Here is a 22,713-nt window from a genome sequence, read left to right as displayed (position 1 = left end):
CAGTTTTTATTATTATTATTATTATTATTATGATTCTGATGATTATTATTTGCTGTTTGCCCATCCTCCTGAGAGGAGGGGGAGCTTTGCTGTGGGGGAGTTTCATTCCTGTTGTGAGTTATTCATTGGCAAAGAGTCCCAGAGCTGAGGGGTGAGAGACAAGCTCTCATATGAGTCATTCAAAGTGTGTCAGAAAAGACACAATTTTACAAAAAAAACACCCTTTCAAGGGAAAAATCTGGGGTTTAAACTGGTTCAGATCCACTGGGGGTGTGTTCTTGTGCTTCTGGAAGTAAAATGGCAGATTTTAGGAAAGCAGAGCTTTAGGTTGCTGTAAAATGCAGGTTGGATGAGTAACATAAACATAAAGACAGCAAAACAAAATTTTCACTCATTCCATTTTAATTTTCCCAAAGGTTCCTTCAGAGATTTAAGCTGGATAGGATCAATAATGAATAATCCTGGTTATTTGAGGAGCTGGGGATGTTCACCTGGAGAGGTGAAGGCTCCAGGGAAAGCTCAGAGCCCTTCCAGGAGAGCTGGGGACTGGGGACAAGGAATGGAGGGACAGGACACAGGGAATGGCTTCAGAATGACAGAGTGGAAATTTAGATGGGATATTGGGAAGGGCCTGGAGCAGCCTGGGACAGTGGAAGGTGTCCCTGGCATGGCGAGGGAAAACAATTTCAGGTTCTTTCCAATCCAAACCATCCTATGATTCTATGAAAAATTACTATATTTTGACATATATTTTTTACATGTATTTTACAGGGGTGGCACTGGATGGGCTTTGAGGCCCCTTCCCACCCAAGCCATTCCATGATTTCATGAAATCCAGTGCCACAGTGTAAGGAACAGGTGGTTCCTTACAGACAGATAGTGTTTCATGTCACCATAATGATCCCAAAGGGAAGGAAATGTCAGGAATTGTAGGGAAGGGGAGGCCCAGGCCGCTGTGAGGCTTTCAGCCATCCCAGTGCTACTCAGACATTACTAAGCTGTTACTACACCAGGCTTGTCCCAGTTAGTATTGGGGAAGAAAGGGACTCAGGGAGATAATAACAGCAGTAACATTATTAATAATAAATATTAACAATGCCATTTTAAATAAATTTTTAATTATTAAATGTCATAATTTTATATAATTATAATGTGATAATCCTATAGTTATATAATTGATATATTTAAAATTTAATACTTCTATAATTATTAAATTATATAAATTTATAATTAGATTGTAAAGTTATTAATAGAATTATTAGTTCATACAAGTAGATATTATTTAAAATGTGTATTATATACCATGTATAAAATATAACCATATAAAATATATATATTAATATATATATAATATATATATTAATATATATAATTATATATATTAATATATTTATATATTATATAAAATATAATATATATTACCATATAAAATATAACATCTACGTGATTCATAGGATCTTTTAGGTTGGAAAAACCCTCTAAGACCATTGAGTCCAGCCATTTCCCCACCACTGCCAAGGCCACCACTGACCATGTCACCAAGAGCCACATCCACATGGCTTTAAATCCCTGCAGTGATTGGGACTGGGCAGCTGTGACCACCCTTTCCAGGAGGAATTTTCCCCAAAATCCCATCTAAACCTCCCCCTGAGGCTGTTCCTCTTGCCCTTATTCCCTGGGAGCAGGGGGTGAACACAGTGATCTCCAGAGGAACCAGGAAGGTGATCCCATGGGGTTGATGCTCTGGGGTGAGGGGTGGCGGTAGAACAGGGATTTAATGCAAGTAGGATTTGATCTGGGAGCAGAGTCCTGCCCAAGCCACTCCTTGGCTGATCCCATCCTCTCCTCGTGGGCTGGAATTCCACTGGGATGGAAATACTCCTGGGAAAAGAATGAAACTCGGGTACTTGGTGAGGTGAGGGATTCCCTGGAGAGGGCCAGGAGCTCCACAGGGATGTCCCACAGCTGGAAAAGCATGGCTGAGCTTTTTCCAGGCATCTCTGTTGATGATTATTAACCCCCCAGCTCAGGAGAGGAAACAGAACCTGCTGCTGTGTTTTAGGGGTTTAAAACCCATCCATTCCAGCATTAAAAAGCTTTTCAACAAACCTGGGAATGGGTGTGGGATCAGCTCTGGGGTGGGAGCTGCTGGAGCAGGCGCCATGCTCACATTAAGCTTTGAAGCTCTGAGCTTTAATAGAGATTTTCCAGAAGGTTGTCAAGATTAATTTGGATTCAGGTCCTGCAGAGCCTGCCCAGCTTTAATTTTAAAGCAAATGATGTGAGGAGGAAATCAAGGAGTGTTTCCTCACGCCGTGGCTGTGCTGCTTGAACACAACCTGTGGCTCATTAGAAAGGCCTAAGGCAAGGAAATAAATATTTATTTTATAAAATCTTACAGTTCCAATTTAGGAAGAGTATTTCTTCCATTTGAGGCAGCTGTAAGAAGATACTTAAAAAATGTTACTTCCCATTGGGTCTTCCACTTGTGCTCTGGGCATTTTTAGCTGTCTCAAGCTCAGTTTCAATCCCATATGGAACATGAAAAACTCATTTTTAGATCCTATTTGCTACATTAAGTGTTCATTTTAAAATCTCATTTGCTACACTAAATGCTCATTTTTAAAGATGCTTTCCTTCAAAATGTTTCTAATGAACACCAGGATAAATCCTGAAAAAAAGAAGCTTGTTGATTGTTGACTTTATTCTTTGCTTTTGGGGGATTTGGGAATTTTTTTCCTTTTTTGTATTAGTGCATGAATGCAAATATTCTTGTTAAAAATTAAATTGAATAAAACAAAGATTTGAATGGTGCCTGCCCACAGAAAAGTAAGTGGGGTCAGAGAGGATTTTTTCCTGCTGATATTAATCTAAAAAGTCCCTCTCTAATTGTGCCATTATCACAATAACAGAATTATCACCTCTCCAACAACAGATTTTCACATGGGAGCAAAGCACAGCAGAAATTAAACTTCTGGGGGTGAACTGAGGCTGTTCATTAGTTATTTTGTTTTAATCTTATTTATCCCGCTGAAAATAAGTACAGCTGGATTTCCAGGGCTCTCTGGGAATATCACCCCAATGGCATTGTGGATTTGTTGGAGTTTTCCCCAGCAGGAACATCCCACTGGCACAGGGCAGCTGCTGCTCCTTAGGGCCACCCTTAGGTGTCAATCCATTCTTCTGAAAGCCAGGAGAAAAACATAAAACCAGGAAAATCAGTTTTCTGGCTGAGAAATCCAGGAGTGCCTTCCCAACATGCCCTGGGCAGGAGTGCTGAATCCCACCTTGCTCCAGGGAGTTGTGCACTAAGAAAATTTGGGATAACTCCCCTGACTGACATAAAGCAACTCTTCTGGAGCAAGCAGCGAGTGAATGTCCTTTTTCTGAGGAATATAATTTTTCTGAGGAACCAATCCAATACTCCCTTCCCAAAATCATCAGATGATCCTTGATGGGATCAAAAGCTGCCCTAATTCCGTGGCAGTGCCTGCTCTAAGGAGGGGCTGGAAAAGCCAGCTGGTTTTTTATCCCTGTGGGTACCTCTGGCTTGGTTTGAAAGACAGGTCTCTGCTAAGGAAGGCAGGAGCCTCTCTTGAAATGGAAAATGTAAACTCCCTCTCTCTGAATTATTATAATTTTGAGATTAAGGGCCTCTCAGGCAAAGATATGGGAATAGGAAAATTAAATTAATTTTCTCTTCTAGGAAAATTAAAATGCAAATGCAATAGTACAAAAAGATAAACAGAGCCAGACCATGCCCTGCCCCCTGTGTGCCAGGGGGTGTCCCAGCCCCATCCATGGGGGCTCAGCCCTCCTGCAGTGCCAGCTGTGGCTCTGCTGCAGAGGGATCCTGCACAAGGGGGGAGTTTTCCTCTGCAGCTCCAGGGCTGCTGCAGATGGGCCTGGGCTCCCTCTGGCCATGCAGGGCAGCACAAAGCTGCTCCTCTGGCAGTGCAGGGGGCAAAGGCTGCTGTGGGGTCCCAAAGCTCAGATTGGATCCAGGCAGGAATGCTTGGCTCCTCCCCTGGGCGGAGCATCTCCCCATGGGATGGTGGGATTGGATCAGCCATGCAGGGACACTCAGTGGCCATGGACAGAAGATAATTAATAATTAATTGCCCATTAACAGAAGAGATCTCCTGGAGGGAGGATTGGGTGTGGGAGAGATAAAGAAAACTGCTCCACCTGGTTTTAACAGCTGGCCCATGAACAGAGATATCCCCCCGGAGTTATGAGGGATGAGTCATGGAAAAGATAAAGAACAGTCCCCCACCTGGTAACAGAATATATACTTTTGGTTACATCTTGCACTGCTACTTAAGACAGCCTGCAAGGTGAATCAGAGCAGTGACTCCCTTGGAAACTCAGATTTTTGTAGCTCAATATGTGACTAAATCAATGTTAGGTCAAGGTAGATCATAGAGCAACCAGCAGTGAAAAGTGAAATGTAATTTTGTGTTGTGGGTTTTGTAACTCCTGATGGTACAGGGGGCGTTTTGTTGAATTAATTTCTAGTTTTCAGCCCAAATTGTGCTTTTTGTATTAATTGCATATATTTGTCCTTATGCAAGTGCAGCGAGGTCACAGCTGTGCTAAATGCCTCTGTACTTCTCACTGCAATATTCACTGTTCCAGGCTTACAATGATTTCTTTCTCAAGCCAGTCCTTAAAATAATTCCATTTAATTAAAATCAGAATATTTCAGTTAAGGAAACAACTATTTGTTAAATTAATTTGCGCAGGAAATAAAAGTGGGGGGGGGGGGTAAACCTTGTCCTGTGGCAAGAATTTCCTGCTAAACATAATAAGATCAGAATGCCTTGAAAGAGTAAATATTGCAATTTTTTCTTCCCAAAAAGGCTTCATAAATGAAAAAAGCTTCCTTCAGTTAAAAGAGTCTGCGGGTTTTGGTCTGTGGTGTAAATTCCAATTCCACCAAGGCCCTGGAAGCAGTCAGGAGAGGATGAGGGATGTTTAGTGTCACCTTGGAGGCAGGGTCGAGCTTTAGGTGTGGATACTGGGGAGAAGTTCCTACTTAAACATACAGCCTTGAATCCCAGGAAGGAAAAAAATTCCTTGGGGAGGCAGGGAAAGGGTTCCAGAGGAGGCTGGATGAGAGAAGCTGCAGCGTGAGCCCAGCCTGCCTTCCAGCTTTGTGGGATTTCAATCCCCTGCATGGAAAAGCAGCTCTGGGAACAGCCCCACCTCTTGTCTGCCTGGTGTGTTTGGTTTTTACTGTGTGATTTGAAATCCAGGCTGTGCTGGGGACACTGAGGGCATGGCCAGGGAAGCAGCTGAGCAGGAGGAGTTGGATTTGCTGTTCCACGGTGCACGGGCAGGCGCTGGAGCAGAACTGAAAGGATGCTCCATGGGATCAAACTGTCCATTCCTGCTGCCCTTTAACAGGGAAAATTGTCTTTCTTGTCTTGGGGAAAAAGCCAGGCTCAGGTTTTTCTTGAAATGCTTTTTTGTGTTGAGTTTTTTTGATAGCCGCAGTTTAGTCTCTGTAACCCCTTGTGAATGCTGGGAATGGGCAGGAGGGGGCTGGGGCAGGTACTGCTCACAGAGAGAGGTTAAATATTGACAATTCACATTTTAAACTAAGGAAATCCTTATTGGAGGCAATGCACCACAGGGAAAAGGGAGGAGAAAGGAAAAGGAGGCAGAAGGATCAGGTTCCTGTTGATTCAGGGCATGATGAAAGGGGAGGATTAATTCCTTCAGTTCTGGTGTTAGCTGGGTTTGAAATGTTGGTTAATATACATTGCAATAAGTCAATATCTCATTTTAATATTGCTGATTCATAGAATTAAAGAATGGGTTGGGTTGGAAGGGACGTGGAAGATCAACACATCCCACCCCTGCCATGGGCAGGGACACCTTCCACTATTGGAGTTTTTGGTTTTCTGTTTTTATTTTTTTCCTTCCATTCACCTCAGAGTTTACTTGATGAGATAAACTCTAATTTACTGACAAGGTTGCAGTGCTCTGTGAGATCCTGTCTTTACATTTCCAAGGAGAACAAAACCACAATGTCGTTTTCCCCCTTTTTGATTCTGTCAGTGAGGAAAAAACACCCTCAGAGACCCACTTGTGATCTCCAGAGGCACAAGGCCTGGTTTGGGTTTAACTTGCTGCCTTCTATTTATAGATTATTCTATTGTTGTGCTTCTACTGAGAATTTGAAAAGATGATGCCAGGAATTAAATCTTGGACTTTTTTTTCCTCTGGTTTTTATCCTTTAAAAATAATGGTGTTTATTTTTACTTGGTATTTTTGTTTTCCAAATACCTTTTTTTTTTTGTTTTTTGAAGAATGAGTGCTGGCTTTTTTGGGTTTTTTTTTGCCATCAGTCATTCATTTTGCCCACAATGAGAATCACATTTTATTTTTCAGCACCTGCAGAGTGGGATCTCAGGTACAGATGGATCAACAGGGTGAAATAATTGATAAAACAAATGTTCTGAAGTTTTGTCCTGATGCAAGCAGGCCCAGAATCCAACCCTCAGTGGTGCTTCAGAGCCTTCAGGGGTGGTTCCATCCCACATCCTGCCTGTTCAGGGAAAGAAAACTCCTCTTGTCAGGAATTTTGCATCAAGTCAAGCCCAATCCTGGCTTGTGGCCCAGGAATTTTGAGCTCCAGGGCAAAGCAGACTGTGACAGGACTTCAAATCCTTCAGATTGTGCTTTCTGCAGCTCCAGCTCTTCACAGCTCAGTGCAGAACATTAGGCACAACTGGAGATTTATTGAGGTGTTAGGGTTTGTTTGAAGTCACTCATCCTTTCCAAATGATCATTTGGGATTGAAATATTGATGGCTGTGCATAGCAAGGGAATTGTTTTGTGTTGCTTACTAAAATGTGGAGAAGAGTGGAGTGATGGGAGGGATTGGAGTGATTGGGGCTTTTCGCTGCCAGTATTAAAATGAGAGTCAATTATTAAATATTTTGATCACATTCTAGAGTGACTCGAAACACAGGGCTCTGAAAGGTGGTGTGATGTCTGAGTGGGGATCTGCAGCTACACTCTGCATGGCTTTCTTGAGCTTTCCTTCAAGAGGTGATGCCTTGAGAAGGCTGAGCTAGAACAGAGGCCAGACAGAGCTAAAGAATAAAGCAGGGATTTATTACAAGGATCTCCTCCATGGATCCACCTTGGGCAGCACAAGAGCCCAGCCAGGGCTGCACCCAAGGTGAACCAAAATGGGCACAAAATGGATGAGTGGTCACCAAATCTTCCACTTTTACAAGTTCTGCTCCATTTGCATATTGGAGTTCATTGTCCAATTACAGCTTTAGGTTATGGAGTCCCATCCTTCTTTCTTTTCTCTCTTCAGCCCACGGTGTTTGTGCTCTTGGGCCTGAGATTTGGATCATTTGTCCTTGGTCCCCAGCTAGAGAAGGAATTGTTTTGTCTCCCTGCTCTCACCATCCCCGCTCTCACCATCCCTCAATGTGAAGCTCAGACCCACAGACTAAAGCAGCACAGAGTCTGAAAATTATGAAAGCTAAACCTGAGACCTCATTGCCCCAAAATAGTGGGGCAAGACTTGTTTGGGTGTTATTTTGCTGAGAATCTCTGGAGCTGTGAACTATCAGCTCTAAGAAACGCTCAGGGCAGTTGTTCACTCCCTTGCTGGGGCGGAGGAGAGAGGAACAGCCATGCTTGGTATTTGAGTATTAAAAATTATTAATTTTGGTAAATTGTAAAGGATGAGACATCTGGAAGTAGAATACAACAGGTTTTACCACCTAATTTATAAACTAATCCTGGAACTGTTGGAAAGTATCAAGTGGTTTGATGTTCACCCCTGTCCCTCTCTGGTATGACTGCAGATGTCCCCAGATTGTGGCGCTCCCCTCGTGTCCCCCCCACACACAAAGAGTGTCCCTCAGGGTGTCACCAGGGTGCCTGAAGAGCTGGAGACCTTCAGCTCCTGATTAGTGATCAGTATTGGATTAATCATCAATGGATTGGAAATCAAGGCAAAAGTATAAACACAGGTTTAGGACTTATTGACTCCCTCAGCCTCAGCCAATGATGCTTACCTTAAGCAGGAACCACATAATTTGGGTGTGTTTCTTAACCTTCTTTTTGAATCTTCCCCTGACCCATTAAACTCCCCTTCCTCTGGCCTCCAGATGTGTTTTGGGAGCCCTTGGACAGCGTGCAGCCATTTGATTATCACAGATATTTCAGAGCTCATCCTCGTGCCTGACACTTCTCATAAAGAGCCATTTATTCCCCTATCCAGCCTGTTATCACCCAGACAGTGCCCATTCTTGTGTCCATTTTCCTGCTCAGATAACAAATAGATCCCTCCCAAAGCAGCTGACAGTCTGCTCTCCTCAGAGGAGAAGGATTTCAGCAGGGCCAGGAGTCTGCTTGGAAATATTTTGCTTTTTTGGTCAGACCAAGTAAGGAACTCTTCATAAAGGGACAGAAATGCAGCTGGAGGCTTCCAAACTCTTTTTCCTTTTGCCTGGCTCATGACCACATTGGCTCCTGTGTGATAAGAGGATTATTGTCTTTATTGTTAGGATTGTTTTTCAAATGAGGGAGGAACCTGAGCAATTCTTGACAGGTTAGAGGGTGAAGTTTAGCTTCTCTGTTGTGTTTTTCTATCTCTTTTAAGAAGAAATGCCTGAATTTCCCTGCAGTGTCCTGGATTGCATCTGATTAGCCATGGAAGTCCATGGGAGGAGAAGTGCTCCTGTGGGAATGTTGAGTCAGCCAGGGTCAGAGTGATGAGTGGTGGGATTTCTTCTTTGCTGGGATTTCTTCTCCTTGCAAAACTGTTCCTTGTCTTGGGTTTATGATGGAAAACCAGCTAGAATGTCTCTGGTGTAATATTTTAGAAAATTCCAAAGGAAACTGGGCTAAAATATGTTAGAATCTATGGAATGTTAGGGAGAGAAAGTAAAGAAAAAAAGGGCCTTTTTCTCCACAGCTGGTGGAAAAGTTTGAGCACAGCCTAATTACAAGGAGGATGTCTCAGGCTTCATGTTTGAAAACTCTGTCTCTAAACTGCCTTTGGAGCCTAATGAAAACTGGAGCCTGCTTGCAAATCCACAATGCCAAGCAAAGCCTTCTGGAGGAGCATTAATTTGATGGAAAATGCAGCTTTGGGGCTGAATAAATCATCGACAGGCTGCTTCAGAAATGAACAATTTCATCTCTCTGGGTGCTGGATTCCTCCCAGCATGAAGAGGCTCTGAGGAAGAGGGCAGAGCAGAGGGTGGGGTTGGTTTGGGGTCAGACAGGCTGGGGACACTGTTGCCTGAGGATGGATGATGGATGGACGATTAAATGGGCTGGAATTTGGCAGGGCTGGCAGGCCTGGAGAAGGGTAATTAATGGTTTTGATGTTTAATTGGTGCCAGGGAAACGCAGAGGGTGGTGGGGTTGATGTGAGGCAGATGCTCCACATCTCCTCTCACACTGCTCAAGGCCACACCTCGAGGGCTCTGTCCACTTCTGGGCTCCCCCAGCTCCCTCCTGGGGCTCCAGCCCCTTCCCCAGCTCTGCTCCCTTCCCTGACAGCCCTTTGTCATGAGGAACCCAAAATTAAACTTCCAAGGGATGCACTTGAAAACTCACAGTGCTGACAGGTCTCATGGCGAATGTTTAATGTTTGATGAGTTCCTCAGCTGTCCCTTCTAGCTGGTCCCTGAATTCCTGCCCATCATGACAGCATTCCCAAAGTCTCCAAGCCTCAGGTTGGAGTGGAGGTAGAGAAAACCTCAGATCCCAGCAGGAATTGCAGTGTCCATCAATACTTTGTAGGTAACTTGGAGTTCCTCCTATTTTCATGAAGGATTCGTTGAAGTTTCAATTTGCTGTGGAGCTCTTTAAGGTTTCCTAAGTGGTTTTTTAGCACAAAGACCCAGCATTTTGCTGTGAAGCTCTTTAGGGTTTCCTAAGTGGGTTTTTAGCACAAAGACCCAGCATTTTGCACATCCAGGATTTCAGCCTTGTTGAGAACAGCCTCTGCCATGGCTGCTTTCTCCTGGCACCAATTCCCAGGAATTCAGTAACGTGGTGGTGGATAAAGACACACTTTGGGTTCTGTTAGAAAGGGGGATGTAGAAACACAGCTCTGAAATGAATTCTCTGGCCTGAAACATCAGTGGAAGTTCAATTGCCATGGCTGGGGAAGAGGGGGAAACTCAGGATAAGTGGAATTGTGCCCACAGAGTAATGGAGTGCTTTCTTCTTTCTTTTAAGAAATAAGTGACCCTGAGATAAGAGAAATTCACTGACCATGGCCACCTCCCTGGCATGGGCTCAGTAAAAAACACCATGGCAAAAGCCAAAGCAAGGTGTTAGTCCTTCACATGGTCTGATTGGTGGTAATTGGCTGGAAATCAGAAAGCTCCAGTGCAGATTTGGTGCTGTCACTTAACCCAACCTCTTCCTAATCTAAGTGGATTTTTCTCTCTAGTGGAAAAGGCTGGGACTTTATTTATTTATTTTAAATTTTTATTTTCTTGTGACAAAGCATTGTGAAAAAATGCATTTCAATAAGAACAAAAATTTCATCAGGAGTCTGGTGAGCTGTCACTTAGTTAACTCTTAACCAACACAGAGCCCTTGAGATGTCTGTTGGGATGAGCTTGGCGTGATCCTGGTGTGATGGTTGGAATTCTCTGGGGAGGGAGATGTGGCCAAGCCTGTGTTTGTTCAGGCAAAACCAAAATAGCACAGACTGGCTCTGAGGAGCTTTGAAATAAAGGGAATTATTACTTCCCCTGTAGAGGGAGTGTAAAATGAATGAGTTCATCCAGACCCTTCTGACAGAGGGATTTTAATGTTTGTCAGTGATCTGGGTGAAGCAGTTGCTGAGTGCAGCCAAATCATGTCCTATACACAAACCCCCCCAAAAAAAAACAAAACCAAGCACCACCAAAAAACCCCAAAAACCCCAAATCAAGAGGAAAAATAGGGACAATCTTTGGATCCACCTTGTTGTAGCACATGACTCAGGGGCATATCTGCACTGTGAAGTGTGTGAGAGGAGTCTGAAGGCCAAGCTAAGTAAAGATCTGGGCACAATTCCAAACTAAAAGCTCATTAACTCCAGCTCTGTGTTGCCCTGACCTCTGGGATGTGCATGAGGACAGCCCTGGATGCTCCTTGGCAGGGAATTGGGAGCTAATTTTGGCCTTGACATTACAGAATGATGCTGCTGGAGATGAAGCCCTGGCTCAGGAAAAGCCCCTGCTTTGCTGTTTGGATATAATATGAAGTGTGAGAGAAATATTGTGGCAATATTTCCTTCCATTCATGGATAACAGCCATGATTCATGAGGAAATGGGATAATTCCTGTGTTTAGGTTGAATCTCTGCAGAACTGGAGGCTGGAGGATGTATAAATATGGGATTAATGCAGTGAGTTGGTGTCTATACAATTTATATCCTGTGTGTTGCTGCCTTGCAGTTATTTGTTTCACATTTAGCCTGCAGCTTGGTGAGCCCATCAATGGCAAATCTGGCAGGTAAAGCAAGAAATTTGGCTTAAATGAGTATTTTAAATGATTCCTAAGGTGGTTTAGGGAGGTTTTTCTATATCTTTGCTCAGAGTGGCAGGTTCTTTCCTGGAAAAAGCCTCAACAACCTCTGTAATTACTGGTGGAGCAAAGGGAGGGTGTCAGATCATTCCTTACTGAGTTGTTTCTCTCTCAGAGTTGAATTATCAGTGTTTTTAGTTATCTGCTCTCTCTTAATCTCCCTGGGGTTATCTCTGTGTGGTGTCAGGGTTGCACCCAGGTGGGTGAGAGCAGTGAGGACGTGGTGGATGTGTTTTTAGGGGATGGTGGAAATGGTGCTGGCTCCTCCAGCTTGTCCTCTGTTGCTGTTGAGGTGGTTATGATTTAAAGCAGAGATTACAAGCAGTTTTAGATGGCAACTTTTTATTCTTGAACATGGTTGATTTTTTAATATACTTTTTAATTGTTTATGTTTTTTTAATTTTAATTATTGGCTACAAAAAGTTAACATAATACTATTGGTGAAAAGTTACAGTGACTTCAACTAATTTTTTAAATATACTTTGTCTAGCTGTAAAGTTTTCTTATTTTTTCTCAGTTTTTCCCTTCTCTTGGTCTTTTTGGTTACAGCTTTGGAGAGAACTCTGTATCAGCTTCTTCTTGTTTCTTAGCTTCTTCTTGCTCTTTTAGCCAACAGGCTTGCTGTTAGCTCCTTTGCATCCCTCTGTGATTCGCATCATTCCCAATATTCCACCTGTCCTCTGGAATTTGGGACAAGGTGAGCATTAAGTGAAGGTGATGGGGTTTATTTTCTTCCTTAAATAACCCAGGGCGTGAAATTGGGCTTGGATTTTAAGAGGTGCAAACCCCCCAGGTTGCAGTTTGTTCTGGCATGAAGCAGTAACCTTTACCAGGAAGAAACTCCACAGGGAATGTAATAAAAGTGAGATTTACATCTGTTTCATTCAAAAGCTGTCATTTCCAAACCAAAACCAACCCATATTTGAATTAAAGCTCATCTAAAGCTGCTCAGGAAAGCCAGGAATATTTGTTTCAATATTTGTTACAACAGAATCAAGCAGTTTTGACCATTCCAAAACTTGGGTGCTCTCACAGTTTGCCAGGTGGATTTGTTTGGAAGATGTACAAATTGGATAAATTCTTGTTTCTGTGCTTGAAGATTAGCAATGATTCTGTATGTGCACATCTCCAATCATCTCTCCTGAGTGAAGTTCACATCCTTTACCTGGTAATTGTCGTGTTTTGTCTCAGCAGAGCCCAGGAAAGATGAGGCACAAAGGCTTTAATGTGATTACAGAGAGCTGTTAAATGTGCATCTCATTATGTGGAGTGTCTGGAGGCCTGGCAGGCTGCCTTCCCCACACAAGCAGTGCTCTCCCCTCACAAAGATACAGAAATATTGATCTAAAGATAGGCAATAATTAGCACAAAAGATGATCTTACAGGAAATAGCCCCTGGCTCTGTTGAGAGGGGATCTTGTTCAGAAGTTGTTGTTGAGCATGAAATCACTGCTGAGTAAAATGAACTGATTTGATCACTAAATGCCCACAGATTATAAATTTGGTAAATTGATTATTTACTCTTTTGTGCCCCTAACTCCCAGTGGCTCTTGTTGTGTCACAGAGAATTCTCAGTGATGGGAGCTTGGGGCAGGAGTTCGGTTCAGGAGCTGAGCAGGACCAGGGAAAGGATTTTAACTATTGGCATCTTCCCCTTTGTTGAATGGGAAGAGTTAAATTTGTGTTGATTTGAGGAAAACAGAGAATGGGGTTCCTCTTTGGGAGCTTCCAACTGAACTCAAACTGGGAGGAAGTGCAGGGACCTGCACTGCAGTGGAGAGCAGTGGAGCTCTGCCCTTTTTTCCACTTCTTTTGAGCCAAAAGTTAGGGATTCGTGTCTGAGAGTTCAAAATCAAGTTATTTCCTCACTGTTGAGCTGCCCTGAACTTGCTGCTCAGGGCGGAATGGTTGGAATCCCTGGAAATGCTGAAGACCAGGCTGGACAAGGCTTGGAGCAGCCTGGGACAGTGGAAGGTGTCCCTGCCCATGGCAGGGGTGGCACTGGATGGGTTTTAGGTCCTTCCCAACCCAAACCATTCCATGGATTTCTGATTCCATGACCAAGGCTGGACCCCAGGACTGTGGTAACCAAAGTCAGTTAATTCTGAGGTGGGAAGAGGAGGAATTTCTAATAGCCCCCTCCTATGAAAAATTAATCTGTGTGAGCAAAAAGATGGGTTTTAATTTCTGCATCTGGACTCAGTTTGGAGACTCCTCCTGGGAATCTGGAGAGGAATTAATGACTCACAATGTGCTTAATTACCTGTAAATTACTTTGTGCTGAGCAGACAGAAAGTAAGAGTTGGGCAGAGAGTGATGAAAGTTCTTTAGCCAAGACAAAAATAAAAGAGGAGGAGAAGAAGCAGGTGTCAATGAGAAGACCAGAACAAAAGTAGATTTGTATAGAATCATAGAATCTCAGAAAGAATTTAGTTAGAATGGCCTTAAATCCCATCCAGTTCCACCCCTGCCATGGCAGGGACACCTTCCACCATCCCAGGCTGCTCCAAGCCCCAAAGTCCAGCCTGGCCTTGGGCACTGCCAGGGATCCAGGGGCAGCCACAGCTGCTCTGGGCACCCTGTGGGAACAATTCCTAATTCCCAATATCCCATCCAGCCCTGCCCTCTGGCACTGGGAAGCCTTTAGAAGGTAAAGGATAAGGGCAGTACCTCCCTGGGCTGGGCTTTCCAAGGACACCTGTGTGCATGGTGAAGTCAGGGATGAGTTTCTGGGCCATAAATAAGTGTGGAAGTTCTGTCCTGAGTGGGAACAGATTTAAAACACTCATAAATGCTCATGAGAAAAGGAGTTACACGGATAATGTGGCTGCCTGGGTAGGATCACCAACGTGGAATGGTGGTTTTGGTTTGTTTTTATTTCAGGGACTTAATTCTGCTTTCACACTGGAGCCACACTGTTGTTAATACTGGTACAAATCCCATTTTAGCAAGCCTTAGTCATGCTACTAATGGGAGCATTTTCTCTTCAGCACCTTTAAAAGTTCTCTAAATGGTGCCATTTGTGCTCTGATATCTTAATGTTTTTATGTCCAGGCAGGGACGGGACTGGTTTTCCTGCACCGAGTCCATTTGCACATCATAATGATCATTTTATGCATTTGTCCTCTCCTTGCATGGGATGAATTTTTAATGTGCAGGCAGAGGGTGACATTTTTATTGCTTTTACGGGCATCAGGAATGCATTTTAAATTCAATTATGTACTGTCTCTGGAAATACCACACAAGTGACTTGCCAATAAATACATCTCGTGGATTACTGGAAACTAACGGGGACAGTAATCACTGGAGTAACTTCACTGGGCCAATTTTTGTCACTCAAAAAAAAATACAGGTTAATGCATATTAGGAGGAATAATTTAAGCTTCATATAGACACTGATAAAGCAGCATAATTATTTCTGGAAGGAGATGAAAAGAGTTTGTGCAGCTCAATGGAGACAAAAACTCACTGGGTGCCCCAGCAGCTCGATATGCAATTAGAAATCAGTGTTTTAAAGGGTAGGGGAAGTCAGAAAAGGGCATTCCATGCACTGAACACCAGCTCAAAGAACTCACAGGATTTCTGCTGTGGAATTGAGCTGGAGATGAAGACAAATCAGGCTTAGGCTGAAGTGTCCTCAGAGGGATGGTAAAAATCCTGAAGTTGTTAATAATTGAGCAAATTCCAGATGACCTGCCGTGAATCACTGTTCTGTTAAGCTGCTGACAAGGAGGGGGAGCAGAACCAGCTGGCCAGAGCACACCAGGAATCAATCAGAATCTGGTTTAACAAGAAAATCCAAACCACTGGAAAACTGGGAAGATAAAACTCAAAGCAAATCGGGATCTGTGGGTGCAGGCACACACGTCTGTAGGCATGGGATTTGGAGTGCTTTGTGGGGAGATAAAAGGTGGTGTTGGAAATAAAACAGTGTCACTTGAAACAAGTAATTAGAGTGTAAGTCCTTATCCAGAGGAGGTAAATGCAGGAGGAATCAGCATTTGCTTCTAGGGCATGGAATAATGGAATAGTTCATGTTGGCAGGGATTATCTGCTCCAAACCTTCTTTTAAAACAGCTGAGCTTGAGCTGATCCCACCACCACCATCCCAGAAGAATCTGGAGGGAGCAGATGCCCTGTCCAACACAGCCTCTACTCCTCTGCAGCTCGAGGATGGGAGATGTCAGCAGCTCCTGGATCCTGAGGAAACCAGGATTGCAATCTGGATTTTTCTGTCCAGGCTAATGGGATTTACCCTTCCAAACAACACCAGGAATCCAGGACCTTCTGTTGCCCTGTGTTCCGGGTTAAACTGATGTTTCATTAAATCCCAATCCTTGGCAAAGTGTTCCCAGCACTTCCTCCATGAGGTTCCAGATCTAAGGGACAGTGGATAAGGGACAATGTCCCTGAGCCTCTGAGCTCTGCTGCAGCCCCTACTGGATTTTGACTGGAGAAAGGTAAAAGCACCTCTTAATAAGAAAATATCCAGCCTTGTGTCCTTGTCTCCCTCATGGACAGAGCTCTGCCCCATATGGTGCTGTTCCAGTCCTTTCCCTATTGCTGGGAATGGGGGAATGAGACAAAAAACCTCAGTTTATGGGGTTTCTAAATCCACTGGGCTTTGCCTTCCTTCACCTATATAAGATCTTTGCCACCTGATCTTCCTCCCATGTGGGTTATAACCACTCTGAATCCATGTTAAGTGACTAATGTGTTATTCCAATATCACTTAATGGGATTTTGGGGGGATGTTATTGGGAACAACCAATTTTAAATCAATCCTTGCGTGCCCACCCTGGTGCTGCTGCCCTGATCTCTGTGCCTGGTCCACAACTGAGCTGTTGAGCATGTGTGGGCCATTAAAAGGAATTTTGTTAGACATTAATCACCCCAGAGGAGTAAACTGAGTCATCTGCAAACATGTGGAATGATCATCAATAAATCAGGAATGACAGGGAACCAGGAATGGATTTATGGAAGTGCTTTCAACACCTGTTGCTGGCTCCTTTTAACAGTATTTTGATGTCTGTCAATGAGTCAGATTTTAATCTGAAGTGTTTCCTTCTAAAACACATTGAATGGTGGTTTTAATCAAGATGAAATGTGGCCTTGCATAAATCAATGTACAGAAAATAAGATCTGCAAGACAGTCATAATCGTATCATGATGACCTTCTTTCAATGAAAAAAATGAAATAAAATAGAGCTGACTGGCATAAATTATACTTTAAAATCAGATTTGATGGGCTGGTGGAGTCACTGTTGGATGAGGATGGGCTCTGGGAGTGTCCAGGCTCTTGGATCTGCTCTGGGAAAAGAGGCTGGGTAGGATATCCTGGATTGCAGGGCTCAGGGCACAAACTCAGCACCAGAACCAGGTTCTTCCTTTTGGAATCATCTTCCCTGTCCTTTCCCTTCCCCGATCTCCTCATGGGCTAAAGTGGGGTCAGGTTTCCCTTCTGTTTGCTTCATGTCTGCCATAGAAATCCTGGAATTCTCTCCTGCCTTTTATTATTTCTCTGTCCAGATATCAACCAGGGAGCCCACAGATATTCCCAACCACTCCAGTTCCAGGATTGTCTTCATCACTTTTGGAACAGGACAGGAGGAAAAGTTTGGAGGTTCAGCCATGGGCCTAGGGAATGACAGAGGAGGGTGCCAGTGGAATTCCCTTCCTGGGATAACCCTGTCATGTGCTGACCTTTTGTCATCTGTTGAACAGCAATTAATTAAACAAATTGGTGGAATTTAGTGAAGCTTTCGTGTTGCAGTAGAGAAAATAATGGAAAATAGAAAATGCTGGAGAGAGCAAATTGAAACATCTGTTGGGATTCAAGTGGGGATGGATTCAATGCCTGTTGGATCCAAAGGAAATGTCCCCAGGAATAATTTCTCTCTGATGGCAGGACAGGAGCTGTTCCATGGATCAAGTGACCCATGGCTGGTCAGTCTCACTGGTGACCACTGACCAGAACGTTCCTCCCCTTTGCCAAACTGCTTTGGACCTGGAGTGTTGCATTTTCCCCTCATGGATCATCTAGAGATGCTCCAGTTGGAAGCTTGGGTGTCCTGCTCCCAAAAAGACTGGGATAAGCCTGGGTGTAGGATCAAGAATTGAAGGTTGGATTTGGGATCACTGACCCCAAATGTTCTGTGCTGGGAGACAAAGCCAGGACTGGGATGAGCCTGGGTGTAGGATCAAGAATTGAGGGTTGGATTTGGAATCACCAGCCTGAGAGAAGCTGAGAGGGTTTGACAGCAGCAGAACAGAATTATACGGAATTACTGCAATTGGCTTCTCAGCACAGAGGTTTTTTTTTGTTTGTTTTGGGTTTTTTATTGCCCATTATGCTGCTCGCCTGTCTCTAATATTCCCAATATTATGTTTTCATAAACAATTGTGTTTTCAAGCCGTGTGTGGAATCTGTCAGGCTTTATTTGATTATTTCTCCAATGGAGCCCAGGCCCCTTGAAAATCCTCGACCTTTAATTCATTTCCAGCTGCAGAGGCTTTGCTGTGCATAGGAAATTTTGGTCTCCAAGATGAAAAGGGAGAATCAACAGAGTTGTAAAGTCTGGAATTAAATAATTCTTCTCCTTTCTTTAATTCAATAAAGGATTCATATTCTGGAGAAAGGGATGTCCCACCCATGGCTTTAGAGGTACTTTAAAAATATTTGGGATTCTGTGCAGGTAATAAATCACGAGGAAGGGGGTTTTGCCCATTTATGGATTGAGATCATAGAGCTGGGCTGGTTTGGATGTTCTGGGGGTCTTGCTGGGGATCCCTGGGTTTGGCACAGCACTGCTAGTTTGTGGGAAGGTCTCAAATGCCTCTGAGGTGGATTTTCATGGGGCCAATCCCAGGATTTCATCCTGGCATGGTTGTGATGGGTTCTTGCCATAAAAGGAACAAAATTCTTTGGATTTTGGTACCATGTTTTGTGGCTTATTTCTCTGGGGGGTAACTAAATCTTTCTTGGAAGTCTGTTCTCATTGGTGAGCTCAGAATGATCCTCTGGTGATCACTCAGAGGAGATTTTCTTTGGAGTTGCCCCTCCATAAATCATCTCAGATGTATCAGCCAGAGTGAGGAGCTCAAGGCTGCTCCCAAACCCAGTGTCTGGGATTTGATGATGCTGCCAACCACGGGGTCACCCCTGCTAGCTCCCAACCTAGGAAAGTGTTGGGCAGGACATCCATGTTTTTAAATTCTTTTCATAGTAAGTAACAACAAAAAAAGGTAAATATTTAGGTGTTCTAATGCTTTGTGAATTCTGAGATTCACTCAACACCTGTGTAAGGGAGCAATTAAAAAAAAGTAATTAAATATTACACAGGACCCCAGGGTGTGTGAGGCTGCAGGAGCTCAGTGGGCACCTGGTGTCCCCTCCCTGCTCCAGCAGGGCCATCCCAGAGCCCAGGGCACAGCACTGTGTGCAGCCAGCTGTGCCCCAGCCCCAGGGAGGAGAGCCCCCAGGCTGTGTGGGCAATGTGCTCAGGGCTGGGCACTGCCCAGGGCAGAAGCTGTGCCTCCTGTGCAGGGCAATTGCTGGGCTCAGGCCCTGCCCGTGGCTCTGGTGCCATTGCTGGGCCCCGGAGCAGAGCCTGGGCCCTGCTCTGCCCCTGCCTGCAGCCAGGCCCAGCCAGGCCTGAGGGCCCCTCTCAGCTGGGGCTCCTCTCCAGGCTGAGCAGCCCCAGCTCCCTCAGCCTGGCCTGGAAGGGCACCCACATGCTCCAGGCCCTTGCTCAGCTCCAGCAGCTCCTGGCCCTTTCAGGCCCCTTCGCTTTGGGGAGGTTGCCCAGGAGAATGTGAAAAGCTGGTGATTCAGAGGACGTTAAAAAACATTTACAGCTTAGCTTTCTGTTGTGTACATGTAATTCTGAAGGCAGCAAATGATGGTGATCTCTGTGATATGTTCATTTAATGGGGGTGGTTAAAAGGAGGACGGAGCGTTCCAGCAACAAACAGGGCTGTGCTTGGAGAGGGCGTCAGTGGCTCCATGAAAAAGAGATGATTATGATGCTGTCAAGTGCAGCAGAGATCTCTTAGACACAAGATTCCTGCCTTCATTTGGTCTTGGATATGTTGTAAATACCCAATTTGGAGGAAAGAGAGACAACAGACCGTGCATGCAAATGCCACTTGTCCTTTATTTACACTCACTGATTTTGACACATTGACCACTGTTAAGGATCTCTTTTGAGGCACACTATGATAATGAGTCCCAAAAATTTTCTGTTTTCTACCTGGTCTTTGTTGGACTTCATTCTGGAGCTTCAGGGTTGCAAGGCCAGGTTGGACTTTGGGGCTTGGAGCAATCTGGGACAGTGGAAGGTGTCCCTGCCCATGGCAGAGGGTGGCACTGGATTGTTTTAATGTCCCTCCCAACCCAAACCATCCTGGATTCTGTGGTTCAATCAAGAAGCAGAAAATTCCTTTCATGCACCCACTTTGGGTCTGTCTAGAGGTTGAAGGGTGAAGTTTCGTTTCCCATAAAATGTCCTAGACAAAGGGGAAAAAATGGAGGAGAGAAACTCCTTGACAGCAAACTGTTTTGAAGAGGTAATTGCAGAGCAAGCCAAAGACAATTTAATTTCAGCTGTATTGCAAATGCAGGATCATAAAAATCAGTGTTCAGGGCTATGAGGCTTTGCATGACAGCTTTTATCTTTAATCACCAGTGTATTTATATCAAACACAATATGGCCAGATGGACCAGGGCAGTCATTGTCCCTCTGGGCTGGCCCTGCTGAGGGACCTCCACGGTTGTCTCCAATTCTGGGTCCCCAATCCAGGAGGGACATGGAGGGGCTGGAGCGTGTCCAGGGCAGGGAAAGGAGCCCCAGGAGGGGCTGAGGGGGCTGGCAAGAGGCTCAGCCTGGAGCAAAGGAGGCTCAGGGGGCCCTTGTGGCTCTGCACAACTCCCTGCCAGGAGGGGACAGCCAGGGGGGGTCGGGCTGTGCTGCCAGGGAACAGGGACAGGACAAGGGGAAAGGGCCTCAGGCTGGGCCAGGGGAGGCTCAGCTGGGACAGCAGCAGCGATTTCTGCATGCAAAGGGTGCTCAGGCCTTGGCAGGGGCTGCCCAGGGAGCTTTGCAGTGCCCAGCCCTGCAGGTGTCCCAGGAAGGGCTGGAGGTGGCACTCAGTGCTCTGGGCTGGGCACAAGGTGGGCACTGGGCACAGCTGGGACTCCAGGGGCTGGCAGGGATTCTCCAGCCTCAGGGATCCTGGGATTCTGTGATACAAGTGTTGGAAAAGCTGGGAGAGTTGGAAGGTAGAAAAGCTCTACTTTGGGACTGCAGGTTGAATTTGATTAGCAAATATGAAGAAATGCCACCTGCTAGACCCAAAATCATCCCATCCCGTCCTCCAAGGATTCCAGCAGGAGCAGGTTCCCTCTGTGAGGTGGCTCAGGAGTAGCACAGTGAACTCTGTGCCTTGAGATGAGCAACCAGAGCTGTGCCTGCCCAAACTTCACTGAGGTTCCCAGACTGGCTGCTGCTTCTGCTGAGCCCTGGTGGCTCTCAGGGAGCAATTGTCCTTTTCAAGATGAATCATCTTGGGTAAATTCATGTGCAATGGGAGGAGGGGGTTCACATACCTGCTGATGACTCTCCCTCCCTCTCATTCTGACATCAACAATGGATTTTTTTCTTTTAAGTCAGTCCCATCTCCCCAGTGACTGCCACAGGAGATGCAGTAGGAGGGCTCTGTGTGATAATGAACCTCTGTCAGGGAGAGGCAGGGATTGACAGAGCAAGGCAAAACACTCCTCCAGAGTTCCTGCTCTGCTTATTGAACACAAACAGAGCCTGGGCTGAAAGGGGGTGCCTGCAAGTGTTCAAAACCACTCAGATGTGGTGGGTAGGAATGGTTAATGATGGACATGGCTGTCGCAGACATCTTTTATGAAAAATCCTTTCCTTAGGGTTTTTCCTCCTGAGAAGCTGGGAGGCCTCAGGAACCAATGTAAATGTAAACAACAAATGTAAACATTGATTATCTGCTGCTGTGGAATGCAACAGGTGCATCTGTGATTGATCTCATGTGGTTGTTTCTAATTAATGGCCAATCACAGCCCAGCTGGCTTGGACAGAGAGTCCGAGCCACAAGCCTTTGTTATCATTCTTTGCTATTCTATTCTTAGCCAGCCTTCTGATGAAACCTTTTCTTCTATTCTTTTAGTATAGTTTTAATGTAATATATATCATAAAATAATAAATCAAGCCTTCTGAAACATGGAGCCAGATCCTCATCTCTTCCCCAGTCCGAAAACCCCTGTGAACATTGTCACACATGGCAGAGTTGGACTCTGCTCTTGGAGGTCTTTCCAGCCTTTCTGAGCCTTTTGAGATAATTTCAGGTTCCCCTCAGGGACCAGAGAGTTCTGGTCTCATGTTGTCAGCAGATCCCTTGGTATCCTTTCAGCACAAGAGGGAAAAATGCAAATATTGGAATTTGATTTGCTTCAGGATTTGCTCATCAGGGCTAAGATCAGTTCTGCTTCTCTCCTGTTTTCCTGTTTGTAGCAGGGCTTAGGATATAAACAGATCCCTGAAAACAAATGTCCCACAACCTCCTTTCAGGATTTTATTTCTCTGATAAGGGATGTGTAATGAGTGGCAGAGTGTTCAAACTGTGGCTGTTCCATTTTCACCTTCTCCAAAATGAGTAATTGTGAATTGTTTACTGCCTGTGTGGCTATAGCACAGCAGACAAATCATCTGTAGCCCCTGCTGAGCCAATCTCTGCTCTCTTCCTGAGACTTCTGCTCCATGAGGTGCTTCCAAGGCCAACACAAAGTGAAATTAATGGGAATGTGAGTGGCTGTCACCCTCCCTGTCCCTTCCTCTTGATTCTATAATATTCTTTGAGTTGGGTTCTGTTCTGGGCCCTCACAGCCTGGAGGGGCTGGAGCAGGTCCAGGGAAGAGCATGGAGCTGGGGAAGGGTTCAGCTGGGACAGCAGCAGCAATTTCTGCATGCAAAGGGTGCTCAGGCCTTGGCAGGGGCTGCCCAGGGAGCTTTGCAGTGCCCAGCCCTGCAGGTGTCCCAGGAAGGGCTGGAGGTGGCACTCAGTGCTCTGGGCTGGGCACAAGGTGGGCACTGGGCACAGCTGGGACTCCATGGGCTGG

At 45.0% G+C, this 22,713-nt stretch overlaps 1 protein-coding gene across 9 annotated transcripts in view; it reads left to right on the top strand.

The window, feature by feature from the left end:
• The window catches only part of PRKG1 (protein kinase cGMP-dependent 1), a 372,326-nt gene that overhangs the window by 237,491 nt on the left and 112,122 nt on the right, over positions 1 to 22,713 (top strand). The gene's annotated exons all lie outside the window — the stretch shown is intronic.

Source organism: Zonotrichia leucophrys, chromosome 6 (assembly GCF_028769735.1).
Source record: "Zonotrichia leucophrys gambelii isolate GWCS_2022_RI chromosome 6, RI_Zleu_2.0, whole genome shotgun sequence".
Classification (NCBI taxonomy): Eukaryota; Metazoa; Chordata; class Aves; order Passeriformes; family Passerellidae; genus Zonotrichia; species Zonotrichia leucophrys.
The sequence above is the reverse complement of the archived record's forward strand: the minus strand, read 5'-3'. Positions and strand labels throughout refer to the sequence as shown.